The sequence below is a fragment of the Homalodisca vitripennis genome, unplaced genomic scaffold, assembly GCF_021130785.1.
Source record: "Homalodisca vitripennis isolate AUS2020 unplaced genomic scaffold, UT_GWSS_2.1 ScUCBcl_1170;HRSCAF=4456, whole genome shotgun sequence".
Lineage (NCBI taxonomy): Eukaryota > Metazoa > Arthropoda > Insecta > Hemiptera > Cicadellidae > Homalodisca > Homalodisca vitripennis.
In genome coordinates this window covers 235,493-255,666 of record NW_025777359.1, presented here as the reverse complement: position 1 = coordinate 255,666, position 20,174 = coordinate 235,493, and the positions used below count along the sequence as shown (strand labels likewise).

Genomic DNA, 20,174 nt, shown 5'->3' with positions numbered 1-20,174 from the left:
ATAATACCTCATAAGCTTCTCCTTATATAAATAGTGGACGGGTGATCTGGGACAGCGCATAAAGTTTATGTCTTAACAGCGTGAAATAATACTCATAACTATAGTTTTATGCTTAAATTCAATTGTTTTACGTTGTTAATTGGAAAATTATTAGAAATTTTTATTTAAATCGTAATTACATTTCTTATTGCACTGTCAACTATTTTCCCTTCTAATAAAATACACCCCCACCTAGGCTATCCCAATGTCCTATTGGCTGCCTCTCTCCCCGTCACATCCCCATCGACCCATCCCCGCACCAATCACCAGCGAGCAACTGCTGTGTACCCCCTCCACTTTCCGGGGTTGCCTTTCCAACCCAACCAAGCTCATTGATTTCCCAGTCTATGATTGTTACCGCTGTAGACTGTTTGTGGTAGTGCTGTATCCTAAGTGTACGAGTATCTCTGCTACTTTCTTTTGTGTCGACCAACGTCATGGCAGATATTCTAAATCTTCTTCGGTTGTACAATGTGAAGAATGAAGAGATCATCGAAAGGGACAACCGCATATGTTTTGGCGAGCATTCATGGCCAAAACACGTCAAGACCAACTACCTTATGTGGAGGTAAGTGTGTAAACATACGAGTATCTTACTTTAGTAATTTTTAAAGACTATTACTCTACTACTTTAATTTACTTTGAGTATAATTTAATTGTGTTTTATAACCTAATTTTATCTTGGTACCAAAGCTCTAGAAATATAGTTATTAATCTAACCTTCTTTTTAAAATATATTTTTGACTCATTTGTGTTGTTAAATATAGATCTATCTAGTCTGTTTTAATTTTTTTTCTACTCACAAGTATTAACCTAAACTGGATTACAAAATCTCCTCTGAACAATATTTTTTTAATAATGCACTTTTAACGATTTTTGTCGTTTAACTTTTTACAATTGTCAATGAATTAATACGAAAAACTAAACAAAAAGATCATTACAGGTGGCCGAATATGTACCATTTACTCTGAGGTCCTAGAAAACAACAAGCAGTTTGACTTACATCCTGTGGAAATATTGGCAATTATTATAAATTACAGCTATTATAATATAATTACCCAAGGTTTCCCAAGTTACAAAGTGTCAAGTTTAAAATTTGCATCGTGATTTACAATTTATTTTTAACCTACCATTGGAGTTCTAATCCCGGTACAATAAAAGATAATGAGAAATAGTTAAATTAAATACAATATGGAACCAACCTATGACGGCTTCCTCTTGATGTAGGCTATAGTTTGCGAGCGGGCCGACACACATCCTTGAACTGAGTAATTGAATAATAAACACCCAACTTTTAACGTAACTCTCGTAATTTTAGTTCTAGTTCTTTTTGGTTACCATAATTACTTGGGACATCTAAAAATTTTGTTCCTATACTGATCTCATATTTACTGTAGAGGAAATTCAGATTTTTTTTACTTAGTCTAATGTAAACTATAAAAATAAGAGCGTTATCTTGGTTTTTATTATTAAAAATAGTTTCAAAAATAATTGAATTGTATTGGATGTTGAATCATCGGAGTCCAATTTACTTCAATCGTTTTATTACACAAGTTGTTCCTTCCGTATCAAACGTAATGTATGATAGGTAGTGTATTCATAAACTAAAAACACATGCTTATGATTGATTAAAAAGACTATTTCAGTTTTTTTATTCATATCTTTGCAAGCTATCTCAGAAAGTACAAGGTTGATTGTGCCATTTATATTTGTTTGTTTCATTCTGAGTTGTTATAATCCACTGTTATGTATTATATGTATAGGACATTGTATTCAATTTAAGCAAATTTTGTCTTTTTTGTATGCAATCTCTGTAAGTTATATGGAAAAATAGAACTTATATTGTAATATGTAGGGTCTAGATTTCACATGACACTTACAATAATGCCATCACTTATTGGCTACGTTAGTAAACATTTCCAAGTATTCCTTTCATAACCTAGGCTATAAAAACGTTTCGTGCCACAATGCCTCTATGCAAAGTAAATGGTTTTAGACATAGACTTTAGTCATATTATTATTTTGATGTAGATGTTATTTCATTTAATGCAATAAGTGTAATTTTGAGCCCTATAGTTATACATAAAATACTACTTAATACTAATTTGCCAAAATATTAATATTATAATTTTTTATAAAAAACTTGGATATCAAAAATAGTGGTTATCAACCCAACTACCAATTTGCTTGACGTATTAAGTTTAAAACAATAGGTATTTATGGCGTTTTTTACATTCAACAACATGTTTTTTTTTTTTTTTTTTTATAAATAAAACCGGTTTTGTTACCGGAATTGCAAAGTATTACTGGATTTTGCCACATGCAGAATTTGTTTCTTACATAAAGAATTAATTAAGACACCCAAAAAATTACGATAATCTGACTTTTTCAGTATTGTTAAATGTATAAATTTGCCACATACATCATACTCAGCAACAGCCATTGTTGTATATTTCTTTTATTATTATATTTTTTTTTTTTTTTCAAATCTTTTACTGTCTAAAAAATAAATATAAACAAAGGGGTCTAATATAAATTTCTCGTAACCAGAAATCAATAAATAATGCGTAACTGAAAACTTTCGTTTCAGCGTTACTAATAGAGTATCTGCAATCACGCCCTCAGGGGCGGTCTTACTTTCGAGGCCGCACGGGTAGTGGCGACCCCGAGGTACCCTAGCTAATGCTCCAGATCCCTTCTCTTCTTGTTCTGGAGGCCTATGGCTGGCACACTTTTCTATGTGTCAGCCTATCTCTCTTCTTCACTCTCTTCTATCTGAGGTAAAGTTCCTCAACTCTTCGATCTAGTTTCCCTTTCATTTCTCCCACTAGGGGCCAAGCCACGGTGGAAACAGCGTAGGCCAGGGCTGAATGGCTGGTGGCAAACCAGTCTTTACTATGCGGACTCTGGACACCGGCGACCCTCCAGTTTAAAAGCAGCTTACCCAGGCATGCGGGGCTCTGTCTGGGTTGACCTTCCATTCCCTAGCTTCTCGTGGGAACAACATGAAAAGAAACAAAAACAAAAAACCAAAACCAACCAACCCTTGAAAACAGTTCCTGAAGCTGTTTCTAACCTACCTCTTCCTGCTGAGGTAGCTCCTGAAGCTACCTCGCACATACCACCACCTGGCAACACAACTCAAGAGGTTGTTATGCCAACATCCCTACCTTCTCCTCAACAAAGTGCCTTAGGAACACAGGAGGTTCCATTGCACACTGAAGCTCCCATACATGGCAAGGCTTTATCTGAGGAAGGCAGTACAAGCGCTGAGGAAGCAAAATCCCTTCAAGATATAGAAGATCAGCTCCTCAACAGCCCAAGCACTCCCATGTCTACAGGTACGCTGGATGATGCCACAGAGCAACTCGGCAACCTCAGAATGAAGAGGCCCAATCTCACCACTGCTCAAAGAAGAGAAGCACTAAAGGCTAAACTTCTTGAAAAGGGTGAAGCTTTTGACCCTTCCAAGTGGAGGAGGGGGAAAAAGAAGAAAAAGAATCCAGAACGGCAGGAGGTCTCAACTCCGGGCCCAACTGCGGGTACCAAGGCGGGGGAGGGGTCGGCCAAACGCCCCAGAGGCACCTTGGTCACCCCGCCCTCCGCTGAGGGACCCGCAAAGAAGGCTAGGAGGGAAACCCAAAAGCCCGAAACCCACGATCCCGAGGCCTCTGGTAGCACACCCAAGGCTACCTACAGAGAGGTCGCAGCGATCAAAATGGCCATAGCCCTCGAAGGCTACCCGGAAGCGAAGCTTAGTGCAGAGCAAGGAGAAGCCATCGAGGACGCAATTATGGAAGAAATCCAACCCCTGGAGGATGGTTCCGTTCCATCGGTTTGCGGACACCTACCTAGAGAAAGGTGTTTTAATTGCTTCCTGCATCAACGAGCACACCAAACGTTGGCTGGAAGAAGTTATTCAAAGAATAAAACCTCTGGGAGACGACATCTCTCTGAGAGTGGGTCTGCGTAAGGACATCTTGAGGTCCACTAGGGTGTTTTTCAGAGCTCACCCGAAGCTTCTGAAGAAGACACCTGAAAAGGTACTTGAGATGTTCAATAAGCAGAACCCCAACCTGAATGTAAACGAGTGGAAAATCCTTCCATCCAAGCCAGATCCGAAAGGTTACGGATTCGTCTGCTTCCTGGACGAGGTCTGCTACAAGGCTGTGAAGGCTTCCAACTGTAGAGCCAACTTAGGACTTTGGCAGGTCTCAATTGTCTCCTCGACAGTCAAGGACAATGCCACGAGTTCTACAAATCAACCTCCAGCACAGTAGGGCTGCCTCGGCAGCCTTCTGCCAGTTCTTCCTCCAGGAGGGATTTGATCTGGCATTGATTCAAGAACCATGGCTTCACCAAGGGAGAGTGGCGGGCCTAAATGAAACCAAAGGTAAGTTAATTTACTGTACCTCTCTAAGGAATGTCAGAACCTGCATCCTGTTGAAGAGAGGCTTGGATTTTCTAACCCTCAACGAATTCTGCTCCAGAGATCTCACTGTGGGCACACTGACCTGGAAGAATGGAGGCACAGTGCAGAGCACAATTGTAGGCTCCGTATACTTGCCATATGATGCCAGGGAACTCCCTCCATCAAGAGACCTAGAGCTCCTGGTGGAAGAAGCACAAGCCAGACGTCAACAACTTCTTCTAGGTTGTGACGCCAACGCCCATCACTCTGCTGGATGGGGCAGCACCAACACTAACCCCAGAGGTGAGGCACTTTTACAATTTCTTCTAAGTAGGGACCTATTTATATGTAATAAAGGTAACCGCCCTACGTTCGCAACACGAATTAGACAAGAAGTTATTGACATAACAATCTGCACACAAGGTATACTTGGAATGGTTGATAAGTGGCACGTAAGCGAAGAGGCCTCATTATCGGATCACAGGTATATCCGCTTTAACTTGCAAGATGAGGCTGCAGAGGTCCTCTATCGCAATCCCAGGAGGACTGACTGGTTGGGATATAAGTCTGACCTTCAGTCACAGTTGGAATCGGTAGGCGGAAGGGTGCGATGCTTCACAGACATAGATCAGATAGCTTCTGACCTGCAGAATGCTATAATCAATAGCTTCCACGACAATTGCCCATTGCGACGGGGGAAGAGTCGAACCAATACTAAGTGGTGGACTGCGGACCTCGCTCGCAAAAGGGCTAATGTCAGGAAGCTGTACAATCAATGCAAAAGGAGCCGTATCTGGGAGTCCTATCATAGAGCTCTAACAGAATACAGCCTAGCAATTAAAAAAGCAAAACAAAGTTCCTGGAGGCAGTTTACACAGAAGGTAAATGAGTTAAGCGCGGCAGCTAGACTGCAACGCTTACTAGCCTCAAGTCCAACCGGTCACTTGGGATCTTTAAGGTCCCAGGGAGGTCAACACACTTCCGGGTCTAGTGATAGCCTCAAACTTCTCCTTGAGACTCACTTCCCTGATTGTATCTTTGAGAATGACGACACTGGAACGTCTGGTAACCACGAGGCAGGCTCACGGCCAAGAGCTTGTCGTGGTAGCTGGGCCATTGCCAGAAGGATTGTCACTCTCTCTAAAGCCAAATGGGCAATTTCTAAATTTGCCCCTTTCAAATCTGCAGGAGGGGATGGAATCTTTCCGGCCCTGCTTCAACAAGGGCCGGAGAATCTCCTTACCCTTCTATGTGAACTATTCAGGGCGAGCCTAGCTTATGGGTACATACCACAAGTCTGGCGTCTCAACAGGGTGGTCTTCATCCCTAAAAAAGGGAGAGCGGACTACTCTGTCCCTAAATCTTTTCGTCCCATCAGTTTATCTTCGTTTCTTCTAACTGAAAACATTAGAAAGACTGGTGGAGAGGCACCTGAGAAAGGGAGTTCTCTCAGACACTCCCCTTCATCGCAACTAACATGCATACCAGCAAGGCAAATCCTGTGAATCAGCACTGCACCAACTAGTCAGTAGGATTGAGGATAGCCTGTCCGCCAAGGAATTGGCATTGTGCACCTTCATAGACATTGAAGGAGCTTTCGACAATGCCAAATTCACTGCAATGGTAAGTGGAGCACAGCGACGTGGCCTCGAGCCAGCTCTGTGCCGGTGGCTTAGGGCCATGCTGTGCTCCAGACGGATCAGGGCCGATCTCAATGAAGTATCGCTTGTGATCGCACCCACAAGGGGATGTCCTCAAGGAGGCATCCTGTCACCTCTACTGTGGAATCTAGTAGTAGATGGTCTACTTGAGGACCTTACTAACAACGGAATCTATGTCCAAGGATATGCAGACGACATAGTCCTTATGGTACAGGGAAAATATACAAATGTTGTTGTTGATATCATGAATACCAACCTTCAACATGTACACAACTGGTGTCAGGGAGAGGGACTGAAAGTAAATCCCTCTAAGACAGTAGTTGTACCATTCACTAGAAAAAAGAACCTAGAGTCTCTTTCTAGGCTGAAACTCGCATCCACTCAGCTGGAGTGGTCAAAGACAGTCAAATATTTAGGACTGACTCTAGACCATAAGCTTACGTGGAATGATCATCTTAATAATATCCTGTACAAAGCAAAGTGGGCGCTCATGACGTCCAGGAGACTTGCAGGAATCTCATGGGGCGTAAAACCCCATATAGCACTATGGCTTTACAAAGCAGTTGTAAGGCCTCAAATCACTTATGGTTCATTAGTCTGGTGGACAAAGGTGAATCAGGTAACTGCCAAAGCCAAGCTTGAAAGCTTACAAAGGCTTGGCACAATCTTTGTAACCGGAGCATTCAGGAGCAGTCCCTCAGCGACCCTCGAGGTGGCTTTAGGACTTCTACCTCTTGATGTCCATATAAAAGCTGAAGCGCGTAAGTCAGCTTATCGGCTGATGGTTGCTGGCTTGTGGAGGAATGGCGCGTCTAACGCGAGCCATGGCGCCATCACTGAAGCTGTAAACCCAAGCGCTATTCTCGAAATGGTCTCCGACACAATGAGAACGGAGTTCGTATTCAATAAGCCATTCTCTGTTGACTTCTACTCCAGAGATGAGTGGAAATCGCAAGATAACATCCCAACAATAAGAAAGAGCTTTGTCTGGTACACGGATGGCTCGCTTATTAAGGGTAGAACTGGATATGGAGTGTTTAGTCAATCCCCTAGAACTGCCCTTTGCGGCAGTTTGGGTCGGAACTGCTCCATATTTCAAGCCGAAATCTATGGTATCCTAGCCTGTGCCAACCTAGGCCTCACCAGAAGGTACCAGGGAATGAACATCTGTATAATGTCAGACAGTCAGGCAGCTCTTAAAGCTCTTGACTCCAACAGCATTTCATCCAGGCTTGTGTGGGAGTGCTTTAACACTCTCTGCAAGCTTGGATCACGCAACTGTGTGCGTCTTGGTTGGGTACCGGGCCACACAGGCATAGGTGGCAACGAATGCGCCGACAGGCTTGCCAAAAGCGGAGCAAGCATGCCATACACCGGTCCAGAACCGAGTTGTGGTATAAGCAAGTCAGCCGCCTACCAAAGTATAAACAAATGGTCCAGGAAGACACACCGCTTGCGGTGGCAGAGTCACCAAGGACAAGCACTCGGCAAAAGACTGCTTGCCGATTCTAGCTCCGGATTCACCAGATGGCTGATGGGGCTGGGCAGGGATCGGGTTAAGCAAGTGATTGCCTTGATCACTGGACACGGCCACTTCAGGAAACACCTAAACACTCTAGGTTTACGAAATGAGGACTCGGAGTGTAGACTCTGCAATAAGTCTGAAGAGACTGCAAAACACATAATACTGGACTGTGAGAGACTGGGAGCAAGGAGAAGGGCTCTTTTCGGTGATAAACAACCAGGCGACGAACCAGATGCTAGTATCGGGGAAAAGCTTCTTAGCCTAATTAAGGGCACGAAGATAGGCTTACCCCTCTAACATCAAAGGGGCACACAATAAGCTCAGGTTGACGTGTGAGGATCTATGAATCCACCCCAATATCCCAAAGGAAAAAAAAATCTGCAATCACCTGTTTTCATTACGATGATAATAATTAAGTATTGATTTCCCGAAATATATTAGACTACTGTTTGTTATAATAGTCATTAGGACCATTAAATATGTTGCCCGGATAGCTACGTGGTATATTAATGTCTTTGTTTTTATCAAAAACGTTTATAAGTAGTTCTATCTTTACAAATTTAATTTAAAGGTTAAGGAACACATTTTGTCATTATGGTCGAACTTATGGCTAATTAAATTATGACCTAGTCGATAGAATGCTACACCTTTTGGTAAGAGAAGGGATCTGGTGTTGCACACGGGTTCAAAGGATAAAGAATTTGCAAATAAATGGACCAATATGAAGCAGTTTCTCAGACGAGTTGGGCGTCCTAATGTTAAAATGTCTTAAAACTTAATTAATTTAATGCTGCCGTCTCTAGAGACAGCAGAGGTATTTACTATGTTGTCGGCGAAGGTTAGCAAACTTTCGGTTGAGTAAATGTTTCGGTTAAAACGATCAGGTCATCGGGTACAATGGTTCTGGCTGTCCTTCTTAGAAGCAGATTTTAATATATAACCTTGCAAACAACATTAGCGGTCATGGTCACATGGTCATTCTTAAGGAGTCATAATATGGCATGTTTACTTCTTTAAATCAGTTCAGAAATGTATGATATTATTAACAGTTTGTTTCTAAATATCAACTGGCCGAAAATCAGCACAGACGTCACAGTCAGTCGTGTCTAAAAGGGGTTATATAATAATAACATCAAATTTTGATGCACTTACGACTAATTCTTACTTTAGAGTTGATTGACAAAAATTTCATAATCAATAATTAATCAAACAATTAGCTCCGTAGCAAGGCCAACTCAGACTTTTCTTACCGCTCGGTTAAGTTAAAAAAAGTTATTGGATAATGTATTAATTCTTATAATTTTAAAATTACATCCTCAAACAGTAGATATTGCATATATATTTGGATTTAATATCATCAAAGCTCCAAAGTAATGAATGTTCAAAGTTGGAATTTGGTTGAAAAGCGCCAAAAACCCATAAATTTGTCTGGTTTTACATACATAAAAACTTGAATTTATCGTTCGTAACTAATTTTTTTCATTGGATATATACAATTCTATTAATTTTCGTATTTTTTTTTCTTCTCCTCTATTAATTGTATTTCATTTGTAGAAAAATGTATATGATGTGTATTTGTATATAAAAAAAAATAATAATAGTAATATTTAATTGTGATTGGTCGTGAGTGTTTGTAACGCTTTTATTGGATTTGCCATCAGCTTTGTTAAATAAATGTAGACCATGACATTGATATTACAAAACCAAGTTTATCGAGACAAAATTATTTTATTCCTGAAACAGACCAGGAATGTCTCGTGTTTTGCCTATATTATAATAAGATAAAATGCAGAATTCTACAGTTACAAATATAGAAACATAAAATGAAAACTTAAAATTTATTAGTTGTACATAAAAATGTCTAAGCTATTTTGTTTGTAAATAATTAAACGCAACTCTAATGTCGAGATCTAAATATAAAGAAGCTAAATTGAATGTATGTACTATTTTAATCTTTACTATAGAACTTAGTTTTTCTTAACGTTCAAACTCGGTTATCTATTTTTCTTGATCTGAGGGTAGTCGCAAATTACGATTTTGTGTATCCGGCGAGTCACGTCACTGCTCTGAACCCAGTCTTGGCTAGACCAAAAAGTTATGGTATACCTAGGCAGCTAGGTTAATTATACAATGTAGACCAAGATACGTCAGAAATCTCGCGGTTTATGGTATATGGATCTATTTATGAGAAATAAATACAAATGTTTATAATTGGAAAACTGGGAAATTTTTTGTTTTTAATTTATAACTACTTTGCATATCTATTGAAATATACTATTATAAATGTGTTAAATAATCAAAATGAAATTAAGAATCTTTATAGAAATAGAACAATTATTTTAATTTCCAAAAACTAATATCTATTATACTTACCCAATACTAGATACGTACTGAAATACTTATTTATACTGCATCCATAGATCTATATATAACACGTGTTATATTTTTTTCAGAATGTTTAAAAATAAAAATGAGGAGCTATACATTTTTTTCGAATTATTTTTAAAAAGGTTCTAGATTCCCATAAGTAACACCAAGTGTGTACATGACCAATTCCTAAATGTAAATATTTTTTCAAAATATAAAATACTGTTTTCATAACTATTAGTTTATCTCCTTGTACTTTGAATAACTCGTAATTTATAATAATTTATGCAAGACACATACTTATTTTCTATATTAGGGAACAGACAATAAACATGGTACATGCATGATAATTTATATGGTAAAAAATACATTAGCTTGGTGGACCGTTGCTTCTAGGTATCGAATGAGGTAACTCACAAAACCGATAATGATTTATCAGAACCAGTGCTAAACCAAAAAGCAACAGAAAACGTTATTAAACTAAGATTAAATAGTATAAGATTAACAATTAATTTGGATTATGACCAAGCAGCGTTGCAAATATTGTATATACAGCGATCAGTAATTTAGAACAAGCAAGGTAAGAGTTGGCTGTAGTGAAACGACGTAGGGTTCTCCCCCTTAAGATCAAAGTTAAATTTTAAACAATCTTATTGCCTTATTTTTGTTACTAGAGTTATGAATGATTTATCATGTTAAATATATGAATATTATGCACCGAAATGTTACTTTCTTATTTATTTTACAGTTTTCAGCCTACTCGATGAGTTATTAAAGAGATAACATATAGTTTTACTGCAAACCAATATATATTAAAGCGCTAATTGAAAGGCGATATTATATTCTTTGTAATATAGTTTTTTAAGAGAATTGGTTAGAGTCGTGTGCAGAAATAGAGTTACATTGATGAATTATCTTTCATAATGATTAGTTCATTTCTGTCAGTAAAGAATAGATGGTACGAATACAACTAATATTAAATCATAGATCATATTTTTTAAGTATAAGTCTGTTATGTCTACAGAGAAAATGATTTTTACAGGTCCGATAATGGGGCACCAAAGGAGTACTATACATTAGAATGTTTGGTATTTCTACTCAAGCATGTCACACTGACACATTCTGCATATGTCCGAAAAGCTGTTGTAAGTATTTTACAGATTTTACCTTAACGCTACCAACTGTGTATCCTTTCTTAAAAACAATTTATATAAATAATATTACATTTAAAGTGTTAAAAATACATTGAAAATGTTGATTCTTAATTGTTTGACCTCAGTAGCTATAAGGACGGTTCCATCACAGGTGTTCTGAAGATATATTTAACCATGTATAAGATATATGTAGTTAATTTTGCATGAGGCATCATATTATCTAGTATTCAACCAAATACAATGGAGTGACGTACACCATCATCAAACTCAGTATTTTACACGAAGCTTAACTAGGTAGAAACGAGCGTCCTAGGCGTGTACTCGTATAATTTTAAGGCCTAGAGGTAGTTTTGTTTTCTGATATTGTAAGGACAGACATACAGGCAGAAATATATTGTTTCTCCATTTCTCTGTTTTTGGTAATACTTTTTAGAAATTTTGTTAATAACTCATGAATTTGTTGTAGGCTGAAAATAAACAAGTTGTGCGCAGACCTGACCGTAAAGACCTTCTGGCTTACTTAAATGGAGAAGCTGCTACCTCTGTAAATATTGATAAAAATGCAGCTGTAGATATCCTCAGACCAGTAAAAACGTGCACGTGACGGTTCAGTAGAGAGCATGTCCAAGAGACGCAAGCTAGAAGATGTGCAAGAGCAGAGGATGAAACAACGACTTGGTGCGAGGTTGGATACGCCAAAACAAGCATCCGTAACTGCTGACAACATTAAGTAAGTGAATTTAGGTATTCTTTATAGCAATGGCTTTAAATTAAGATTATTGGAAACATGAATATGCGCGTTAGAAATACATTTCTATAATAAGATGATATTGTTATATTACATGGCTTATTTATTTCAAAGAGTTTTTTGGTATAAAATAAAATGTTTTACGATATATAAATCTTAATATTTAATAGAATTTTTAATACTTACTGTCACCCTAAAACATCTAATTAAATCGCTAAAAAAAATCTTGAATAATTCTAAAGATCTATAAAATTATTTCAGACTCATTCATTACTACACTATTAATATTAATTAGGTTTAAGGCAAAACCATAAAAGGTTTGGAAATTGACTCAGTTTTGCCTAAAATGGCCAGGATGCGTAAAATATACATTCTACAAAAGTATGGGAAATCTTTAAATTTGTGACTATCGATCTAAGTACTGATAATAAACTAATCCTTTTAACAATAAATTAGTGATTTTATGAATATCTAAATCTATTTTCAGATCCCTATCTGAAGCCATGACAGTAGAAACGATAGCTGCTATCAAAGTGAAACGTTTGGCGAAGAAGAGGACTACTATCAAAAGACATGATGATATTGATATATGTTCTAAACGCAGAGTTATGATGGACCTCGATGACGACAACATAAAAGACATACTATCCCGTGAACGTCCGGGAAGGTCAAGAAATACAATATTACAAAGCACGGGAAAAGTAAGTTAATTTCCAGGTTTAATCATCAGTAGCGTAGCCAGAAATTTCGTTCGGGGGGGGGGGTCCGAAACCGGCGGATCCGGGGGGACGTTTTGTGTGTTATTTGCCAATGAGTTCACTGGTAAAAGGTAAATACCAAAAATATGGGCTTTAGTAACTACGCCTTATAGAAAGTGGAAAGATGTAATAGGCAAATTAAACTCTCACAGCAACTCTAGTACCACAAATTCTCTTGTATAGCTACAGAAACTTTACGAAGTTCGATTCTGGCCGAGTAGAAGGCACCAAAGTGATGTTGGATTCACTGGATAAGAAAGAAAAGGAACCAAAAAACAGAGAGCTTCACTCAAGCGTATAATTGACTCAACTATATTCTGTGGAAAAAATGAAATACCCCTTCGGGGACATTGGGCCACTGAGGGCCGAAAACCATTTAGAAAAGGAGGGAAATTTTCGAGCGTTGCTCGGGTACAGATCAAACTAACGGTCGGAAAATGCACCGGAAAAACAAAATAAAAAAATTAGAAGTTCGGCCACTTTGGATTTCACTAATTGAGGTATTTATGAATGAGTTATAATGACGATTTATTTTGTATCATTACACTGTAGACGAGTATATAATTATCGGAAAAAATCACTTTCGGTCGGAAATAAAATACACCTGAAAAACTCTAATGATTAGAACTTCAACTACTTTGGACTTCGGTTCTTGAGGTAAACGTGGTATTTTTGATTGAGTTAGAACGACGATTTTGTTATCATTAAACTGTACTCGACTACCTATATAATTATCGAGAAAAAAATCACTTCCGGTCGGTAAATACCGAAGAAAAGCTCTCTACTGATTCGTTTTGACGATTTTGGATTTCACTGGTTGAGTGGTTGAGGGTAAAAGTAGTACTTATAATTATGTTAGGGACATTGATTTTAGAGATTAATTAAGCGCCGACTAATAAATATATAATTATCGAGAAAAAAAAACCAAAAATAATCACTTCCGATCGGAAAATACTAAGGAAAATGAAATAACACCTCAGTCAGTGAAATCCAAAGTAATCGGAACTTCTTATCAGTAGAGTTTTTCCGGTATATTATCCGACCGGAAGTGATTTTTCAATTTCTCTTCTACAATTATATAGGTAATAGTCGGCGTTCAATTGATACATAAAATCAATGTTCTAAAATAATTCTAAGTACCACTTTTATCTCAACGACTCAACCAGTGAAATCCAAAATCGTCAAAATCTGAATCAGTAGAAGCTTTTCCTTGGTATTTTCCGACTGGAAGTAATAATAATAATAAAACAATACTTTTTATTGTGTCAACAATTATAAAAATTGCATACAATCGTCAAATTAAATTATTTAGAAATATGTATATCTATTTAAAATTGCCCCCATTCATACCCGTTCATACACAGTCCACACTCATTCCTAAGACTCAGCCATACGTTTTTAAAATCTTCTAAATTTTACCACCAGAAATAGAGGATGATCCAATTACTTTAAATTTCATCCCAGCGGCTCATCATAAACTCTTGCACTGAATAGAACACCCTCGACACCAAAAAGTGTCTCAATCGAGCTTTAAATTTTGTTGGTTCATTCAAATTTTTGCATTTCATCAGGGAGCTTGTTGATCAGCTTAACACCAACCTCAGATGGCAAAACGTTTGAATGCGGCTGTTCTGTGCGGATGTAACTGAAGGTTGTCCCTGCCTTTTGTCCCGTATTGATGGACGTCCCTGCCCCGGACCAACTCGCACTTAAATCGGCAGTACAGGGCAACAAAGAGGATGTAGAGACAGGGCAAAGTTAGCAATCCAAGCTCCCTAAAGGCACATCTGCATGAATTTCGGGATTTCAATTTTGAAATGATGCGGACAACTTTCTTTTGACTTCTAAATACTCGCTCAAATTTGTATTTAGAACAGCTGCCCCATAGCCTCAACTCGTACGTTAGATGGGGGTGTACAAGGCCTAAGTAGGCCATTTTTAGTACATCCCGTGAGCAAAATTTTGACCGTAGAGCATAAATGCCTGGAGAAACCTTTGAGCAGGTACTTTCAATGTGATCGTCCCAAGTCAGACTTCGTTCAAGGTACATTCCGAGGAACTTGATGGAATCAGTTCCTCTATCAGGACATCGTCCGCCATCACAGCAGCGCCATCCTCAATCTCTCTTTCCCGCAAACAGAAATTTAGTGCATTTGATTTGGAGTTGTTGGTCCTCAGATTTAATTTAGAAAAAACTGAATACATGAATTCTAAAAAGGAAATGATTTCTAATTCATGTTTTGTTGGAGCTTTAATGCAGAGCGTTGTATCGTCAGCATACTAGACCATTTTCCCTCTCAGGAGCGATGAGTTCAGCCTGCTGACGTACACAAGGAACAAGACTGGTCTAAGTATAGATCCCTGTGGGACTCCATAGGAAAAAAGTCGCTAATTTAAAGTGATTTAATTGTTTTTTTTTCTCGATAATTATATATGTATTAGTCGGCGTTGAATTAATACCTAAAATCACCGTCCTAACATAATCCTAAGTACCACTTTTACCTCAACCACTCAACCAATGAAATCCAAAATCGTCAAAACTTGAATCTGTAGAGAGCTTTTCTTCGGTATTTACCGACTGGAAGTGATTTTCTTTCTCGATAATTATATAGGTACAGTGTACAGTTTAATGATAACAAAAATCGTCGTCCTAACTCAATCGAAAACACCACGTTTACCTCAATCACTGAAGTCCAAATTAGTTGACGTTATACTCATTAGAGTTTTTCAAGTGTATTTTCCGACCGAAAATGATTTTTTTTCGATAATTATATACACTTTTACAGTTTAATGACACCTAAAATCAACGTCATAACTTAATTCTAAGCAGTCATTTTACGTCCCCAATACGAATTTGAACGAAGTGGTCGCTAATTTAAACTGTTCGCCGTGTTACGGTCCAGGTTACTTTGCGACGTCACGTGACCGCGCCCTATATAAATACCGTGATTACACTACACTATCCGAAAGGCCGAGCCCAAAAGTATCGTTTGATACTTTATGATTTAAACGTAAGGACAATTATATTTTTAACAACGGTCACTTCAATCAATTTAATGTTTGTAGACAAGAGTAATGATCACTGTCCTTTTTTCTCCTGCTCCATGCTTTATTTTTTAATATGTCTTAAAATTTGGGGGGGGTCCGGACCCCCTGGACCCCCCCCTTCGCTACGCCACTGTTAATCATGGTGAAACTTAAATCCATGAATATTTATTGCACTAAAAATCTTACAATGTAGGTAAATTGAATGTTAAGCTATATAAAACAATTCCCAGGAATATATTCTAAGCACTTATACTTACAGGTAAAAATTTAGTAACAACAAACTTTAACACAACACACACACACACACACACACACACACACACACACACACACACACACACACACAAACACTATTAACTATTTAACAGTTCTTTGCCAATATTAAAATGTGTCATTATTTATGTGATTACAAAGTATTTGTTACTGATGAACGGTTAAAGATATCTGATAAAGAATACCACACCGTTCTATTATTGCATTAATGTAAACCAGCTTGTTTGACATTTTATTTCAAATTTTTTCAGATGTTTGCACAAGATGTCTTTGCCATTCTGCAATCAGTAAAGGAAAAAGAGGAGAGCAAACAAAGGTCTCCTGCTTCAGCCTCCGTCATGACATATAAACCAACTCCCATCAGGCCTCCTGCTTCAACCTCCACCATGACATACAGACCCACTCCCATCAAACCTCCGGCTTCAACCTCCGTCATGACATACAAACCCACTCCCATCAGGCCTCCTGCTGCAACCTCTGTCATGACATACAAACCCACTCCCATCAGGCCCCCCGCACCTAGAGTTATCCCTATGGCCAAAGTGTACAACCGATACGATCAGGAGCGGTTCATTAGACAGGAGAAAGGTAAGTTTACAACATTATTATTTATAAGTTTTCATCTTATGTTATGGGATTGTAAATTATTAGGTAATGATATAACATGTATTGACCATTGATCTTGTTAAGGAACATGCAGTTGGCACTAGAATATTATTGAGTCGTATGGATTGTTATCTAATGTTATACTCAATTGTCTCAGGTGCTTGTTTCTGGACTACGTGTTAACTAGGGTCATACCAACATTGCATATTTTGAAAATAATCTGCCTTATTCTCCTAAAAATAAAATGACCACTGAGAAAACTATTTTTTTATTTGTATACATAATTTAATATAGGGTTAAAATATGATAGTTCTCTTTTATATTTAAATGAAACTGTTACAGAGGCAAATGGATTCAAAATCAATACAATGGCAACGTACCACAAAATGTCCTTGAAGTCAGTAACTGAAGGCGATCAACACAAGAAAATGCCATCTCCTCAGACACCTCATCCTGAGCCCATTCTATCACCATTGGTAAAATATCTCTCAGTTTGTTACAAATTAAGCTCAAACTTAGTTTAGTTTACTTTAGAATACCAATTACAATAATTGTAAGCAGTGAGTTGATAGTCAGGTGGATTGAATGAGAAACATGAAGATGCTATTAAATGCCAGTCCTACCTATTAATTAAATTCTAAAAATGATAATAAAAAAATAATTCAGAAGGAGTGAGAACTACAATAATCTTCAACGCTTTCACTGTGTCACTATTACTCGAATTATATTCTCAAACCACAACAATATACAATACATTATCAACTTCAGATTAATGTGAGTTTTGATATAATGATCATCATTAGACGCAATGTAAAAATATGTTGTAACATAAAACCTATTGCTTCTTAACGATATAATTCAAGCACATCATGTGGAAAATTTTAGTTTCTGAACTTTTTACTGATATCGGGTCCGTAATAGACAACTGAAATGAATTAGCTATTTACAAAGTAATATTTATATGAGCGTGTGAAGCACATGTTTGTAGTCAAGTAATTTAGTAAAAATAATTATTATCCTGGTAATTGAAATAAATATAAGGAATATTGTTAAAATGAATATTACATCTATTGAATGAGTAGTTAATGAATTTTATGATTACAGCCAGGTCTCCAGTTGTCTTCCCAACCTATCAAGAGAACGTCTCGTACTCCCATCATCATCATCCCTGGAGCAAACACCTCACTGATCACCATGTACAATGCAAAGGACATCTTGCAGGACTTCAAGTAAGTAACTCATTATTGAATTATTAAATTTTATTAAATTAAATTTTTAATAATTTTTTAATAAATAATTATAAATTTATATTATATAAAACAGCTTACAATAACTTGGTATAAATCAAAGAGGATGATGCCTTATTTGATCAGCTTCAAATTGATTAAATAAAAAATGAAATAAAATACATTGTAAATCAATCTTCATTCACTGGGTTTCTCTTGCAGGTTCGTTACTACAGAGGATAAGAAGAAACAAGGTGCTACCCGGGAGAGGGAGAACGACATTTTTCTTCAACGGCGAAAGAATGGGGCATTGACAGTTCCGTACAGAGTCACAGACAATCCTCAGAAACTGGCTCCAGGAGACTGGGACCGAGTAGTGGCTGTTTTTGTTATGGGCCCTACTTGGCAGTTCAAAGGATGGCCCTGGAAAGGAAATCCTGTGGAAATATTTTCTAAAGGTAAGTGACCAACATCAATAACAAAATTGTAAATTTATTATATCTGCAACAAATATTACATGGAAGGAACATTGGATATAAATAATGTTTTGGTCATAGAATTTAAGTACATTTTTCTTAAATACATATTAAAGTATATTTAAAATAAACTATTAACTGCAAACATTGTTTGCTTTGTATTGTATTGATTTTATAATTTGTGATCGTGAGGTCCATGTTTTAGTCCCAATATATTATTCCTTCAAAATCTGCTTCAAAGAAAAACCTGATGCTATGAAAAACAATTTGTTTTGTATGTCAATAATTGTATCCAGTACTTAACAAATTAGCTCATAACTACTCTATTTATTGACTTAAGAACTGTTTTAATGTTTTTAAAATTATATATTTTAATACATTTTTAAAGTAGGCCTAAATTATGCTACTGCCCATAAAATCATTAATATTTAAATAATAAAGACCAAGATATATTTATGAATCTATGCAGTTTGAAATATTAAACCACATCTCCTTAGACAACAAACATCAGTTTACAGGTGTTAATTTCACATTTAAAAAATATGGTAACTAATTTATATACATTCTTGCAGATAGCATGCAAAATAATTGGAAAGAAAAAAAAGTTTATGTATTAAATGTTTATGTATTAGTTTACAGTAATGACCTTAAACTATTAATATATTATTTTGTTATAGTGAGTGCTTTTCATCTGAAATACGATGAGATGTTGCTGGAGAAGAACGTGGCAGGCTGGGATGTCTCTATTATTCAGTTGTCTCGATCGAAACGTCATTTGGATCGTGCTGCACTCATGGTGTTCTGGGAAAAACTAGACAAGTAAGTAATATATCAAAATTTAAATAGTTCTATCTAGAAAGACTTATTTACCCATCAACTGCTTATACCATAACAATGAATGAAAGAATTTTGCTGATGCAATGATATCGTTTGAAATTAATACAATAATACTTAAAAAGACATTCATAAGTAGAAAATGTATCAAGTATTGAACTGTATTTTGACTTTAATTGTTCTGTATAAAATTGTCATACTACTTTTATTTATTGTTAATAATTACCTATAAATAAATTGATGACCATCCCAATAGAAATGGCAAAACAGTTCGTAGAACTTTATAAAATAGCTGCTTTTGAAAAAAAGACTTTTACACCGGAATGGTATTGGGATGTTTTGTCCTCTAACCTTAACTAGCCATAAAACGTTGACTTTTGCATAGATGTCTGTGGTCAGACATACTGTTGACAATCATAGATATCCATTAGGGTCATTGCTCCAATCTTCTTCAGAATATTTTCTCGGCGTTGCTACCGTGGCTACCTAAAACAAAATCTTATTCACCTACAGCACTGTCAATAAAAATTATTGACCATTTCACTATCGATAACAGCCGTAACACACTTCATTTCCCCCTGTGATACGTATTGTTTTCATTTAGGCCTACACGTAATAATATACTATATACCATGCACCATTATATTCAAGTGTGTGTTTGGTCTATTTGCAAACCTCTAACTTTTTATTTAGTTTATGCCAGACATGATTAAATTTATATCTATCATCAAGGATCAAAATTGTTATATTTATAAATTACTTAATTATAAATAAATAAAGTAGTTATGTCTTAAATAATGATTTGCATGCAAAACTAATTTTCTTCATTCTGTTTCAGGCACTTGATGAAAAACAAACCTCACCTTCGATTCTGAAAGCCTAGTCGTATGCCTTCTATGTACATGTTCATTTCTTTCTTGTATATATTCAGATTATTGTAAATAAACTTTGGTTAAAAACACCTTGTAATATTTTGTTTTAGTTGCCCCTTTTCATGATAGAATCTCTTGATTAGTTTTTCTTAGTACAATTTTTTTATAACACACAT

General features: G+C 36.8%; 1 pseudogene; it reads left to right on the top strand.

The window, feature by feature from the left end:
- Positions 1–476: 476 nt before the first annotated feature.
- LOC124371288 lies at positions 477–20,001 on the top strand (annotated as a pseudogene).
- Positions 20,002–20,174: the final 173 nt, after the last annotated feature.